The sequence below is a fragment of the Antechinus flavipes genome, chromosome 2, assembly GCF_016432865.1.
Source record: "Antechinus flavipes isolate AdamAnt ecotype Samford, QLD, Australia chromosome 2, AdamAnt_v2, whole genome shotgun sequence".
In the NCBI taxonomy this organism is placed as follows: Eukaryota; Metazoa; Chordata; class Mammalia; order Dasyuromorphia; family Dasyuridae; genus Antechinus; species Antechinus flavipes.
The window spans coordinates 221,224,382-221,237,083 of NC_067399.1; the positions used below are offsets into that span (position 1 = coordinate 221,224,382).

The 12,702-nt window shown below is 35.6% G+C and overlaps 1 protein-coding gene across 1 annotated transcript in view; it reads left to right on the forward strand.

The window, feature by feature from the left end:
* The window catches only part of ALK (ALK receptor tyrosine kinase), a 1,046,930-nt gene that overhangs the window by 297,396 nt on the left and 736,832 nt on the right, over positions 1-12,702 (forward strand). The window lies entirely within an intron of this gene.

Here is a 12,702-nt window from a genome sequence, read left to right on the forward strand (position 1 = left end):
TAAGCTCAGACACAGTCACAGTCACATTCGCACACACACTCCCAGACATGCACACAAACACCGGCTCACAGACTGCTTACATATTCACAAACACTTCAGGCCTCTCTCCCCACTTTTTCAATAGCCCCCCATCCCTTTTTTATACATGGAAGCTTTGTGGGGGGATATTTCAGCTTTGGAGATGCCCTATGTGCAAGAGCTCCTAAGTAGGTCACTCTTAAGACCAAAGAGTGAGGGAAAGGAAGGTTCCCTGTTTTCCTCACCTCACTTTGTCCTAAGCTGTCTTTCAAGGCCGAACTTCCAGTTAATTGATGAAGGAGTCTTGGCCCTTCTTGTCAGCAATCTGATTGTTAGTGAGCAAAGCTGCTGTCGTGAATTTGGGGTCCAGATGTGTCCTAGGAAGAGCACAAATGGTAAGGGAATGCTCCCCATATCATTGTCCCAATAACAAAAAAATTTTGGATAGGGAGAGGGAAAAACCAGATTCATTATGGAAATAACTAGATGTTGATAGAAGCTGGTAAACTCATCTTAACAGATACTTATTAAAGAGCAGAAATACTATTTTAGAAAGTGGAAATTTAAAAAGAAAGAAAAATGGCCTAGGCCCTGCCCTCAAGGAACAACAGTCTAATAATCTCCAAGTCTTATTGATCTCTGAAGTGGATGGTAAATTAAGTTTCTCTGAGAGAAGGAAATATACCCAAATAAAAAATTTGAACTAAAAATAAGGATTTTTGAGTTCTGTCTTATTCATTTACTTTTTTTTTCAAAGCCAAGTTAGGGGATCTTGCTTTAATGACCTAAAACTGAGGATGATAAGAATTGGAAAGGACTTAAAGAAATATTTTCTTAGAAAATAATATGGCTGAAACTAGGCATTGACCATCTATCTAACACCCCATATCAAGATAAGGTCTCAGTGGGTTCATGATTTTGACATAACGGGTGATACTATAAGCAAAATAGGAGAACAAGGGATAGTATACCTCTCCGATCTATAGAAAAGGAAGGAATTTATGGCCAGAGAAGACTTAGAGAAATGAAATGCAAAATGGATAGTTTTGATTATATTATATAAAAAAGCTTTTGTACAAATAAAACCAATGCAGCTAAAATTAGAAGGGAAGCAGTGCAAAAATCTTTATTGCAACCCTTTTGTATTGGCAAGGAACTAGTATGTATCTGAGGCCAGATTTTAACTCAGGGGAAAGAGACTTCATGACTCTATTTTAATAGATCCAGGACTCTATTCATTGTCTACCCATTAGCTGCCCCTAATTTTTAAAATAAATTTTAAGTAATCAAATTTTGATACTATCTATGTGACCTTGTGAAAAGTTTCAACTTCTCTGGACCTCAATTCAGTTTATTTCAATTCAATAAACATTTATTAAATGACTGCTATGTGTAAGGCATTGAGCTAAACTCTACAAATACAAATAAGGAAGGAAAAAAAAAAAAACCAACTCTCTGCCTTCAAGGAACTTACAATCTAATGGGAATAAGACAGCATCCAAGAGGTAGCTGAAAAGCAGGACTCAATGTGAATTTGAAGCATCATGTCCCTTGGAGTTCAAACCAGCAGAGTTGCAGATCAAAAGTGGAGAGTTAGTAGTAACAGGGCCTTAGAAGCCACATCAAAGAATTTGTATTTTGTCCTAAATGCGATAGGGAACCATGATAGATTTTTGAATAGGAAGAATGGTATATTGATTTAAAAAATATTTTATCTTAAAATATATACAATATAAGAAGCAAAAGCTTATCTGAAAACTTTATATTTTAGCAAGGCAGAAACTAATATTAATATATACTAGATATTTTATATAATATTAATATAAACTTATATGAACTTGATATAATAAAATAATCTAGATATATGATAATATACACTTAAATAATAAATAAAATAATTATATAAGCTAGGTGATTTAGTGGATAGATGACTGGACTTGAAGTAGTAAAGACATGAATTCAAATCCAGTTTCAGATTATGTTTATATCTGAACATATCATCTGTTTATATGGAATTTTAATGTTTGTTATATTTTATGTAGATTATTTTATTGTCAAGTCTTGAATAAGAGAGACTTCTTTCTGAGTTCAAATCTGGCCTCAGACATTTACTAAGTATGTGACTCTAAGTACGTCACTAAATCCTGTTTGCCTCAGTTTCCTCATCTGTAAAATGAACTGGAAAAGGAAATGTCAAACCAGTCCAGTATCTGCTGAGAAAACTCCAACTGGAGTCACAAAATCAGACAATTCCAACACTATAGATACTATTCACCTCATTTTATAGCAACAAAAAAAAACAAAACGCTTTCCTTCAATGTCCCTTCCTAGGTCTGCCAGAAGATCTATTACCTTTCTATTTCCCTTTTGCTTCTCTTTTGACCTCCCTCCCTTTTTCCTTTCTCTCTTCCTTGACCCCATTTTGACTTTCTTTTCTCCTTTATTCCATTCTTTACTCATTTCCTTGCTTCTCCCTTTGTCCTTCCCTTTTCCCTTTATTCATTTCCTTCTTTCCTCTCCTTTTCTTCCTCTCTCCCTTCATTCAATGTTGTATTCCTTTCTTCTTTTCTTCCCTTCTTTTTCTTTCCCTTACTTCCTCCCTCCTTTTTCATTTCTCCTTGTTTCCTTCTTTTCCTCTTTCCTATTCCCTCACTTACTTTTTTATTCCTTCCTCTCCACCTCTATTACTTTCACCCTACTTCCCTCTTTTCTTCCTTCTTCCCTTTCTTCGTTGTTTTTTTCTCTTTACATTTCTCTGTTCCTCACTTCTTCCTTTTCTGTCTTTCTCCCTCATTCCTTTCATTCTTTCTCTTCTTCCCTTTTTCCCTTTTCATTTCTATAGATACACATAGTTGTTATCTTCACTATTATGGTTCTTTATATCACTTCATATCATTAGGAATATTATTTGGAAGTTATATGAAGGGTAGGCTAGAAAAGAAATAGGATATTTAGTGAATGAATCAGAAATACACAATATTTTAAATGGGAGTTCTCTCTTACAGGGCCCCGCGGCCAATTCTGGCAGCTGAGGACCATTATCCTCCTCACCCAGGGCTATGAAGTTTCTTTATTTAAAGACCCACAAAACAAAGTTTTACTTTTTACTATAGTCCAGCCCTTCAATAGTCTGAGGGACAGTGAACTGGCCCCCTATTTTAAAAGTTTGAGGACCCCTGGAAGGCATTTTTTTCAAATAATCTTATACTTGTATAGTATTATACAAGTTCTATGTATATATTATCTCATTTGATATTTACAGCAACTCTGTGAAATAAGTAATATTTTCATCCCCATTTTATAGTTGAGGAAACCAAGACAAAGATTAAAAGACTTGCCAGGTGATATAACTGGTAAATGTTTAATACAAGATTTAAATCAGGTCTTCCTAACTCCAAATCTATTATTCTCTGTCCTACATTCTTAGTTGATCTTAAATATACACTTTCCTCACCACAGCCCAGAGAGATGTATAGAGAACATAACATCTTTTGTTGTTTTGTTTTTCTTGGTTTTTAAAAAAAATTCCTTTGTTATGAACTTAATAAACATCTACAACTATAAATCTTTAATGTGCAAAGAGAGATTTCAGTAAAAACTGTGAACTTCTATTATCAACAGGTTTTGTTTTGTTTTTGTGAGTAGGAGAACAATTTGTGTACAAATAATACAAAGGAGAATTTGTTTTATATATCTAGATATTAAACTTTTATCGGAGAAGTTTTCTTTGAAAAGATTTTTCTAGCTAACTTTTTCCTTCTAATGCTAATTACAATATTTTTTGCTTAGACAAAAGCTTATTGATTTGGTTTTTTTTAAATATAATTGAGATCCTCTATTTTGACTTGTACAACCTCCTGTCTTTTGTTTAGTTAAGAATTTCCCCCACACACACCATAATTGTGAAAATATCTTTCCTTTATCATTTGATGTTTTTATAATTTTCCCATTTCTAATTAGTTTATGCATCTATTTAGAGCTTCTTAAAGGATATGATATGAAGAATTAGTTTAAACTTAATTTCTTCCAGACTACTTCTTCAGCAGTTTTTGTTAGATAAGGAGCTTTTACTCTATTATTTGGTGTCTTTGAGCATAATAATAGTTAATAATAATAATAACTAACATATAAATTGTACTATGCTATGCAATTTACAATTATTATTTTATTTGATCCTCATAATAACCCTAAAAGATAATTCCATTTATTATCCTTGTTTTATAAATAAAATAATTGGTAGTTCAATGACTTACTTAGTGTCACACAGTTATTGGGTATCAGAGGCCACTTTTGAAGCCAGATTTTCCTGACTCTAGGCCTAGTTCTTTCAACTGCACCATCTAGCTGTCTTAGTGTCACTATGTCAATGCTTCACATTATCTACTTTGTTTCACTGATCAATGTTTATTTGGGATTTTTTATGTTTTAACCAATACCAAAGAGTTTTCATGATTGCTACTATATATTGTAATGGGAGATCTGATATTTAAGCCCCTCCACTGCTTTTCATAGATTTTTCATAGAAAGCTATCTAATCCAGCTCATATCTGAAGAAGAATTCTCTCAGCAACATGATTAAGTAGTTTTTCCAGATTTATCTTGAAGACCTTCCTTGAGGGCTTGTGAAATGGCCATTTCAGTGTTATATGAATTTGTATAGAGGTCATTCCTTACATAAAGGCAAAATATTTAACCCTGCAACATGTCACACATTGCTCCTGATTCTGCTTTTGGGACCAAACAACAAAAAAAGTAGATTCCTTTTCCATATGACAGCCTTTAAAATACCTGAAAAGAACTGTTGTTTACTGCCCCCCTGCTTCTATTTTCTGAGTTAAATAGCCTCAATTTTAATCATCCATGTTATCCTCTTCTGAAAACTCTCCATTTATCAAAATTTTTCCTAAAATGTGGTATCTAAAACTGAAAAATCAACAGCTTTCCAGATATGGTCTAACAAGAACAATATGCAATCACCTTTTTTGTAGCAAAACCCTCTTTGTTCTAGATAATAGCCTTTCATGACAGCCCAAGATTGCATTAGCTCCTTTGGCTGCCATATTATATGGATGTCTTAAAGTGAAATTGCTACCAATATCATCAGAGTTTTTTTCCCTTCCTTTAGTAAAAGACTTTCCAGCCATACCTCATTACCTTGTACTTGTGATGTTAATATTTTGATCCTATTAGTAATATTTTATCATTATCTTTGTAAAAGTTTCAACTTATTATTCAACTTGTCAGCCTGTGATTTCAGCTGTCTAACATTTTGGATCCTGACTCATCATCCAATGTCTTAATCATTCCCGGTAGCTCTGTGTTATCTGAAAATTTGACAGTTGTGTCATAAGTGCCTTTAAGTCATTAATTAAACACACACACACACACACACACCATTATACCATATCACCAGACCAGCATGGGAGCCAGCCACAAATAGCAGGAACACTGCACTGGAAACCTCTATCCCATTGACTTCAAACTCTCTATGTCTGAGAACTGTGGGTTCAACCAGTCAACAAGCCCCAAATCCACTTGGAAATACTATAATCCAGACCACACTTCTCTAATTTGCTCACAATAATATCATGTAACCATCCTGCAAATGTCTTACTGAACTCTAAGTAAAAGCTACACATTCAACATGTCCCTCTGATCTACAGATCGGGTAACTTTGCCCTATCTTCCCCCCCAAAATGGTGGGTGGGCGAAAAAATTTGCCTAGGATGATCTGTTTTGTTGAAGCATATTTGCCATTTGTGATTCCCTGCTCTTTTCTCCAGACGTTTAATAACCAGACTTTGATCATATAATAATCTAATGATTTTTGTCAGAATCATCTATTTTTGCATTTTGCAAACTCTGCTCCCCTTCTTTTTATAATGGGGCAATAGTTACCCTATTTCAGGATGGTGGCAGCTGTTCCTTTCTCCAAACTCTTTCAAAGATCAATCATTTAAAAGGTATTAAGAATCATAGTATACAGTTCTTTTAATAATCTAGGTTTCAATTAATTATTTTCCATGGTAGGGAAACAGAAGCAAAATAAGCTTAGGTGGTTCTGGTTTTTCTCTCTGTAATTCATCATCAGCCCCATTCCTTTTTGGATTTTTCTCTTTTCCCCAATATGTCTTTTGGACAAGTCATTCCTTTTAATGTTTTTAGAATTTATTACCAGATTCAGTCAGCTCATTCTGAACTTTAGCACTTGAGACACAATGCTTAAAGAATCATACCATAAATTTGTATTTATTTTTTATTTATCCTCCAATATCTTGTCCATGCTACTACTCATTGATGCTTAAAGGTAGTGAATAGAGAGCTTGGCCCACAATCAGGAAAACCTGATGTCAAATCTGATTTCAGACACTTATTAGCTGTGTAACGCTAGGCAAGTCACTTAACTACTCTTTGCTCACTTACCTTTAACTAAAATGGGATCATAATAGCACCTACTTCAAAGTGCTATGAGAATCAAATAAGATAATATGGGTAACATATTTAGCACACTGCTTAGTATATAATAGGTGCTTAATAAATGTTTATTCCCTTCCCCCCTACTCATTGAAATGCTTTTTTTTATGGCTATATAATTTGATCATTGAGAGATTCTAATATTCTTCAGATGACTTTCCTCATAGAATTTTCAGGTCATTTTTTATCTGAACCTTTTGAAATCTGTTCTCCCCAAAATCTATATGCATATCTGACTAGTATTCCTCTTCTTTTCTTTTACAGACTGTAATAGAGTATCAATTCTCCCAAAGTCAATTATCCCTGACTTACAACTCTTAATCACAAACTCCCAAGATGGAGTCTCTTCCCCCATAATCTACATGTGAACAATTTCTGCTCTTTCTCCATCACAAATTCTAAGATGGTTTGTTGAGACCAAGGTTCCTCTTGGTGATTAATTCTACTTCAGTAACTAGCACCAGGAACTATTTTGTATTTCACTTTACTTTAAAAAGAACCCCAGAATCTCGTTTAGTTCCTGACATTTTGTTGATGTCACTCTGTACTCAATTAGTTTAATTCTTGGGTAGCAGATACAGTTTTTCTGGGTCAGAGACTTTCTAGCTTGAAATAGGTAGTACTTATCAATAACCTTAAAAGCTCAGGGTTTCCCCTCACCCCCACATCACAATGAGACAAAAGAATAAGGCATTAGTGAAGGTGGTGAGAATTCCATCTGTATTAAGATGCAGGCTTCTGTATGATAATGGCATACTTTGTTGAATGCTAAAATCAGATTTGTCAGGAACATATTGAAAGTTGTTGTCATCAATAAAGCCATCAACTTAAATGTGCAAGTGAAGCCTGAGGAAACAGGTGTTCATTCATTCAATGAATATGAATTTGACACCATGCTTAGTATTTCTATGAGGGGATGGGTGACATTTCAAAGGCATCATCATGTACCAGAGAAATTTTGTGGATGATGTTATCTATGGAAGAGCCTTTGACTGTGATCTTCAGAGATAATAACAACTCACATTTATATAGTGCTTTAGGTTGGCAAAGTATTTTATCTACATGATCTCATTTGATCCTTGTAACAAGTTGACTTAAAAAGTAGATAGTTTGGAAATATTATCTCTGGTTTACAGGTCATAAAATCTTGAGGTTCAGAGGCTGAAATATGGCTGGTTGGGGGGTGGGAATGATTTTGTCAAGATTTTCAAGACTGATTTATGTAGTGTGTTTGATCTGAGACAAAACTAGGGTCAATGAATAGGGCAGAAGCTGAAAAGAGGGAGATTTAGATTCAGCGTCAGAAGAAACTTCCTAACAAATAGAGCTGTCTGAAAATGGAACAGAAATCTTTAGTAAAGCATTCTTTATTAGATGAAAATATCCCTATGGTCACATGCCATGTTGTTGAAAAAGAAATCTCTATCCAGGTACAGTTTGGACTAAATGGCCTGAGGCCCCTTCCAATTCTAAATCTGTGTTCAATCATTTTTGAGTCACATTTGACTCTTTTGATCCCAATTTGGGTTTTCTTGGCAAAGATATTGGAGTGTTTGCCATTTCCTTCTCTAATTCATGTTACAGATAAAAAACTGAGGAAAAGGGGGTTGAGCAAGTGTCTGAGCCCAGATGGGAACTCAGAAAGAAGAGTCTTCCATAAATCCAGTGCTCTGTGCATTGCACCACCCAGCCACCCTACTAATGAAATTACAGAGTCCCTTTCTCTATCACCTTTTTACAAATGAAGAAACTCAAACCAATATAAGATCGTTGAATGATAGAATTAGGACTGAAAATTACCTTAGGAGCTTTCACTTCCAATCCCCTTATTTTACAGAAGAGAAAATTGGTGTCTCAGACTGTATTTGAACTCATCTTCCTCAGTCCAAGTCCAGTCCCTTATCCATTAAACACTACATTTTGTTAAATGAACTGCCCAAAGGCACACAATTAATACTTTGAGAAATGGGATGCAAACTCAGGTCTTTTTTCATTCTATTTGATTTTTTTAAGAATAATAATTTTTACAAAATGCACCCTACAGCCAAAAAATATAGGCTAGATACCTGGGGGTTTGAAAACTACAAAAGACTTTTGATTAAGCATATATACATTGAAAAAGATTTCAGAACAAGAATCTAACTTAATTGAACTGACAGTCAAGTTTTAAACTTGCCCTTGGCTGTCACAGACTGACTAAGGCTAAGCAAATTATTCAAATGCTCTGTGAGTCAGTTTCATCTGCCAAATGGGTTCAAGTCTCTGATGGAGAACTGGGGATAAGGAAAAGATTGATGATAAGAATGAACTTCACTGAAATACTCTGAGTACTTTAGAAAAGGCTCCAGGTAAATGGTATTTAAATCAATGATGTTACAGAAGATGAGTTTCAAGTGTTACTGCTTGTTAGGGATTGAGGCTAGCCCAGGAGAGAGAATTCTAAGCACTCAAATGTTTTACAAGAAATGAAATCATAATGTAGAAAAGCCCAATTCAATTTCTCCCAAAATGAGCCAAGAGATGATAACTCTAATCCTATTTAAAGTGAGGGAGTGTGTCGTTGTCAGCTGAAATGAGACTGCATCAGAGCAAGAATTTTAAAATGAGCCTATTTGATAATCAAAGTATTTGCAGACCCTGTTTCACAGACTGGAAATTGGCAGAAAACATGGATTGGATTGTTAGAAACCTCAGCGTTCAAATCTCAAAGGATTAGTCATGTTGGCTGCTCTAATCTCTTCTTCTGTCTACATTCTGTTTGTCCAGTATGTTAATTTGTCTGTCAGGGATGCATAGAGTTACCATGACTCAGGAAATAATACTAAAACTTGCATTTCTTTTCTTCCCCCAAACAGGAATATCAAACTTTAGAAACATGATTGGAGCATGTTGGGGGTCTTGCATTCAGTTCTGGACCCACGTTTTAGATAGGTCATTGCTAAGCTAGAATGAATCCAGAAGACAAACAAGATGATGATGGAATTGGATGCCATGTCTTATGAGACTCAGTTAAAGGAATTGGGGATATTTGGCCCAGTGAAAAGAAAAACTCATGGGGGGACATGACAGCCATCTTCATATGTTTGAAGGACTGTCTCTAGGAAGAGGGATTAAACCTGTTTGCTTGGCTCCCCTTCAGTACACTCTACATTCCCTCTAAACTGGGCTTACAGCTGCTAATCATGTGATGCTACATCTCCTTCTGGGACTTGACACAGGTTGTTTTGCTATGTCTAAGATACATTCCCTCCTCACCATCGCCTCTGAAAAACATGTTTCTTTTCATACAGAACACAAAGAAAATTACTTCCCTATGTAGATAACTTTCCCGATCCCCACTTTCTTTCCCAAGGTGTTTGTACTCTCTCTCTCTGTCTAAATTATTCATAATTACTTTGTATATGAGTAGAATATAAGGAGGGTTGGAACTGTTTCATTTTTCATTTCATCCCAATGACTCATCCCAGTGCCTCATGCATAGAAGGGACTTAATAAGTGATTTTTCAATTGAAATAAACTCGAGAACACAGAACTATTTTCCCAGGTAATGTTATTGTTATTCATCTTTTGTTCTGGAAGAAGACCAATGACATGAACTGGAAGGGACTTTAGAGATCATCTAGTCTGACCTCATTTCATAAAGGAAAAGTGACTTCAAGCAGATAAAAAAGAGGCAGATCTGGAATTTGAACCCAGGCTCCTGACTCCAGATCTGGTACTTTTTCTCTTTTAACTTGTAGTGGCTGGAAAATAGCAAAAAAAAAAATAATGGGTCTGATGAAAACACTTGCTAACTGAGCTATCCTAAAGTAGACTGAGCTATCTTGAAAGATAACAAGATGGTCATTATTGGGAGTATATTCTAGCTGAGACCTAATGACCATTTCATAGAATGTAGAAGTCCAATTTGGATAAGACGACCTTGGATATGCTCTTTAAATGAAAACTTGTAATTCTGCAAAACTAACATGGAGCAAAGGCCTCCAGTTAGACAGCCCAGGGAAAGGTTAGAGATTTATTTGGAGTCATTTATCCTACGTGGCTCCATCACACAGTAAAAGTGACAACAGAAGCTGCCTTTCTGACCCTTACCAACCCCTCTTCTAAGGAACAAATAGTCAGTGAATTAGTTTTTTCCATTTTAGGGCAATATTGTAAAGTCTAATCCCTTTGCTCCATTTTCTTCCTCTTCACTACTTAACAAAGCCGGTTGACTGGCAAGCAGTTCTTGAAGATTAAGGCAACTCACAATCCCTCTAGCCCAGTGTCTTAGTGTTTCCTTGGCAGAGAAAGGCAGGAAGAAGGGTTGAGACACTGATAAAATACGTAGGCAGCAGCGTATGATATCAGCTCAAACAAGGTAAGATCTTCCCATTTCAGCTTGCCATTAGCAAGGTGAATTGCCTGAAACAAGTATTGAGAAAGGACAAATAATATTCTCAATGATGGTTGAACCTAAGTTCCTCTTCTACCCTATAGTGCCACCCCCTCCCACCAAAATATTATTTGCCTTAAATAATGTAATAAGTGTCACTGGAAATTATTTGATTTACTCTTTTTTTTTTTCCCTGAGGAAATTGGGGTTAAGTGACTTGCTCAGGGTCACACAGCCAGGAAGTGTTAAGTGTCAGAGGTCAGATTTTAACTCAGGTCCTCCTGGTGCTAATGATCTATCCACTGCTCCACCCAGCTGCCCCCCTTGATTTACTCTTAATTCAGTATTAGGCCACTTGTCCCTTCTGTGGTATGAAGTAGGGCTATATGTTTTGCCTGTTCCCTGAATGTCACCCCACTCGTTTCCTTGGTACTGAAATCCCCATAGTAAGAATCTTAATTTCAATAATTCTGAACATAGAGTCAAGGAGCCTGAGTTAAATCCAAGCTTTGCTCTTTTTTAGCCATGTGATAGGAAGGAGGGAGAGAGGGAAGCAAGCAAGCATTTATTAAGTATCTAATATGTGGCAAGCACTGTACTAAATGCTTTACAAATAGAATCTCTGGATCACCAAAACAACCCTAGGAGGAAGATGCTGTTATTACTCCCATTTTACAGATAATCTCTGCCCTGAGGAAGGCAGAGATTAAATAATGACTGGTCCACTGTCATATAGTAAGTGGTTGAGGCAGGATTTGAACATAGACTTTTCTAAGTCTAAATCCAGCTCTCTAGCCATTGCACTGCTTCAATTGATTGCTCTAAGCCACACCTATCTCACTGACAAACAGATATAATAAAAATTTTGCTGTCTTTGTCACAGGATCGTTATAATCAAAGCACTTTATTGGGGCAGCTAGGTGGTGCAGTGGACAGAACACCAGCCCTGAAGTCAGGAGGACCTGAGTTCAAATCTGACCTTAAACACTTAACATTTCCTGGATGTGTGATCCTGGGAAAATCACAACCCCAATTGTCTCAGGGGGGGAAAAAAGCACTTTATAAATATATTTTTTATTTATAATTTTTATATTTTGTTTTTTATTTATAATATTTTATTATTATATAATTTATATGTAATATAAATTATAATAATTTATAAAAATAAATATATTTATGAATATGTATTTATCTGTATCCATCCATCCATCTGTTTGTCTTTCTATCTATATGTCCATCTATCTATCTACCTACCTTTCTATCTATCCAAACTGCTATTATTTTTCAGAATGAGGCATTGCCTCCAGAAGGTCACAATTAAAATGCATACATTCACATAATTGTTAAAATATAGAATAAATATAGACTATATGGCATGCATTGAGTCAATTAATCAGTAAATGCCTACTCTGTGAGAGGCACTGTGCTAAATGCTCAGGATACAAAGAAAGACAAAAACATTCCTATTTCTATAGTGATCACCTGCAAACAATTCTGCACAAACAAATTATGTACAAGGCACGACAGAAATAATTAACAGAAGGAAATACTAGAATAAAAAGGGATTTGGAAAAGCTTCTTGTAAGTGTTGGTGTTAAATAATACTTGAAAGAAGTCAAGAGGTAAAAGCCATTCCAGGTAGGAAGAGAGCCAGGGGCAATGCTCAGTTGGGAGGTGGGCTATCTCTTATGAGTAATAAATAACAAGGAAGCCAGAATCGCTGGATTGTAGAGTAGTTAGTGGTGTGTAAGATGGCTGGATCGTGGAAGGGCATTGAAGGTTCATACAGAGGATTTTGTGTTTTATCTTTAGATGATGGGGAGCCACTGAAGTTT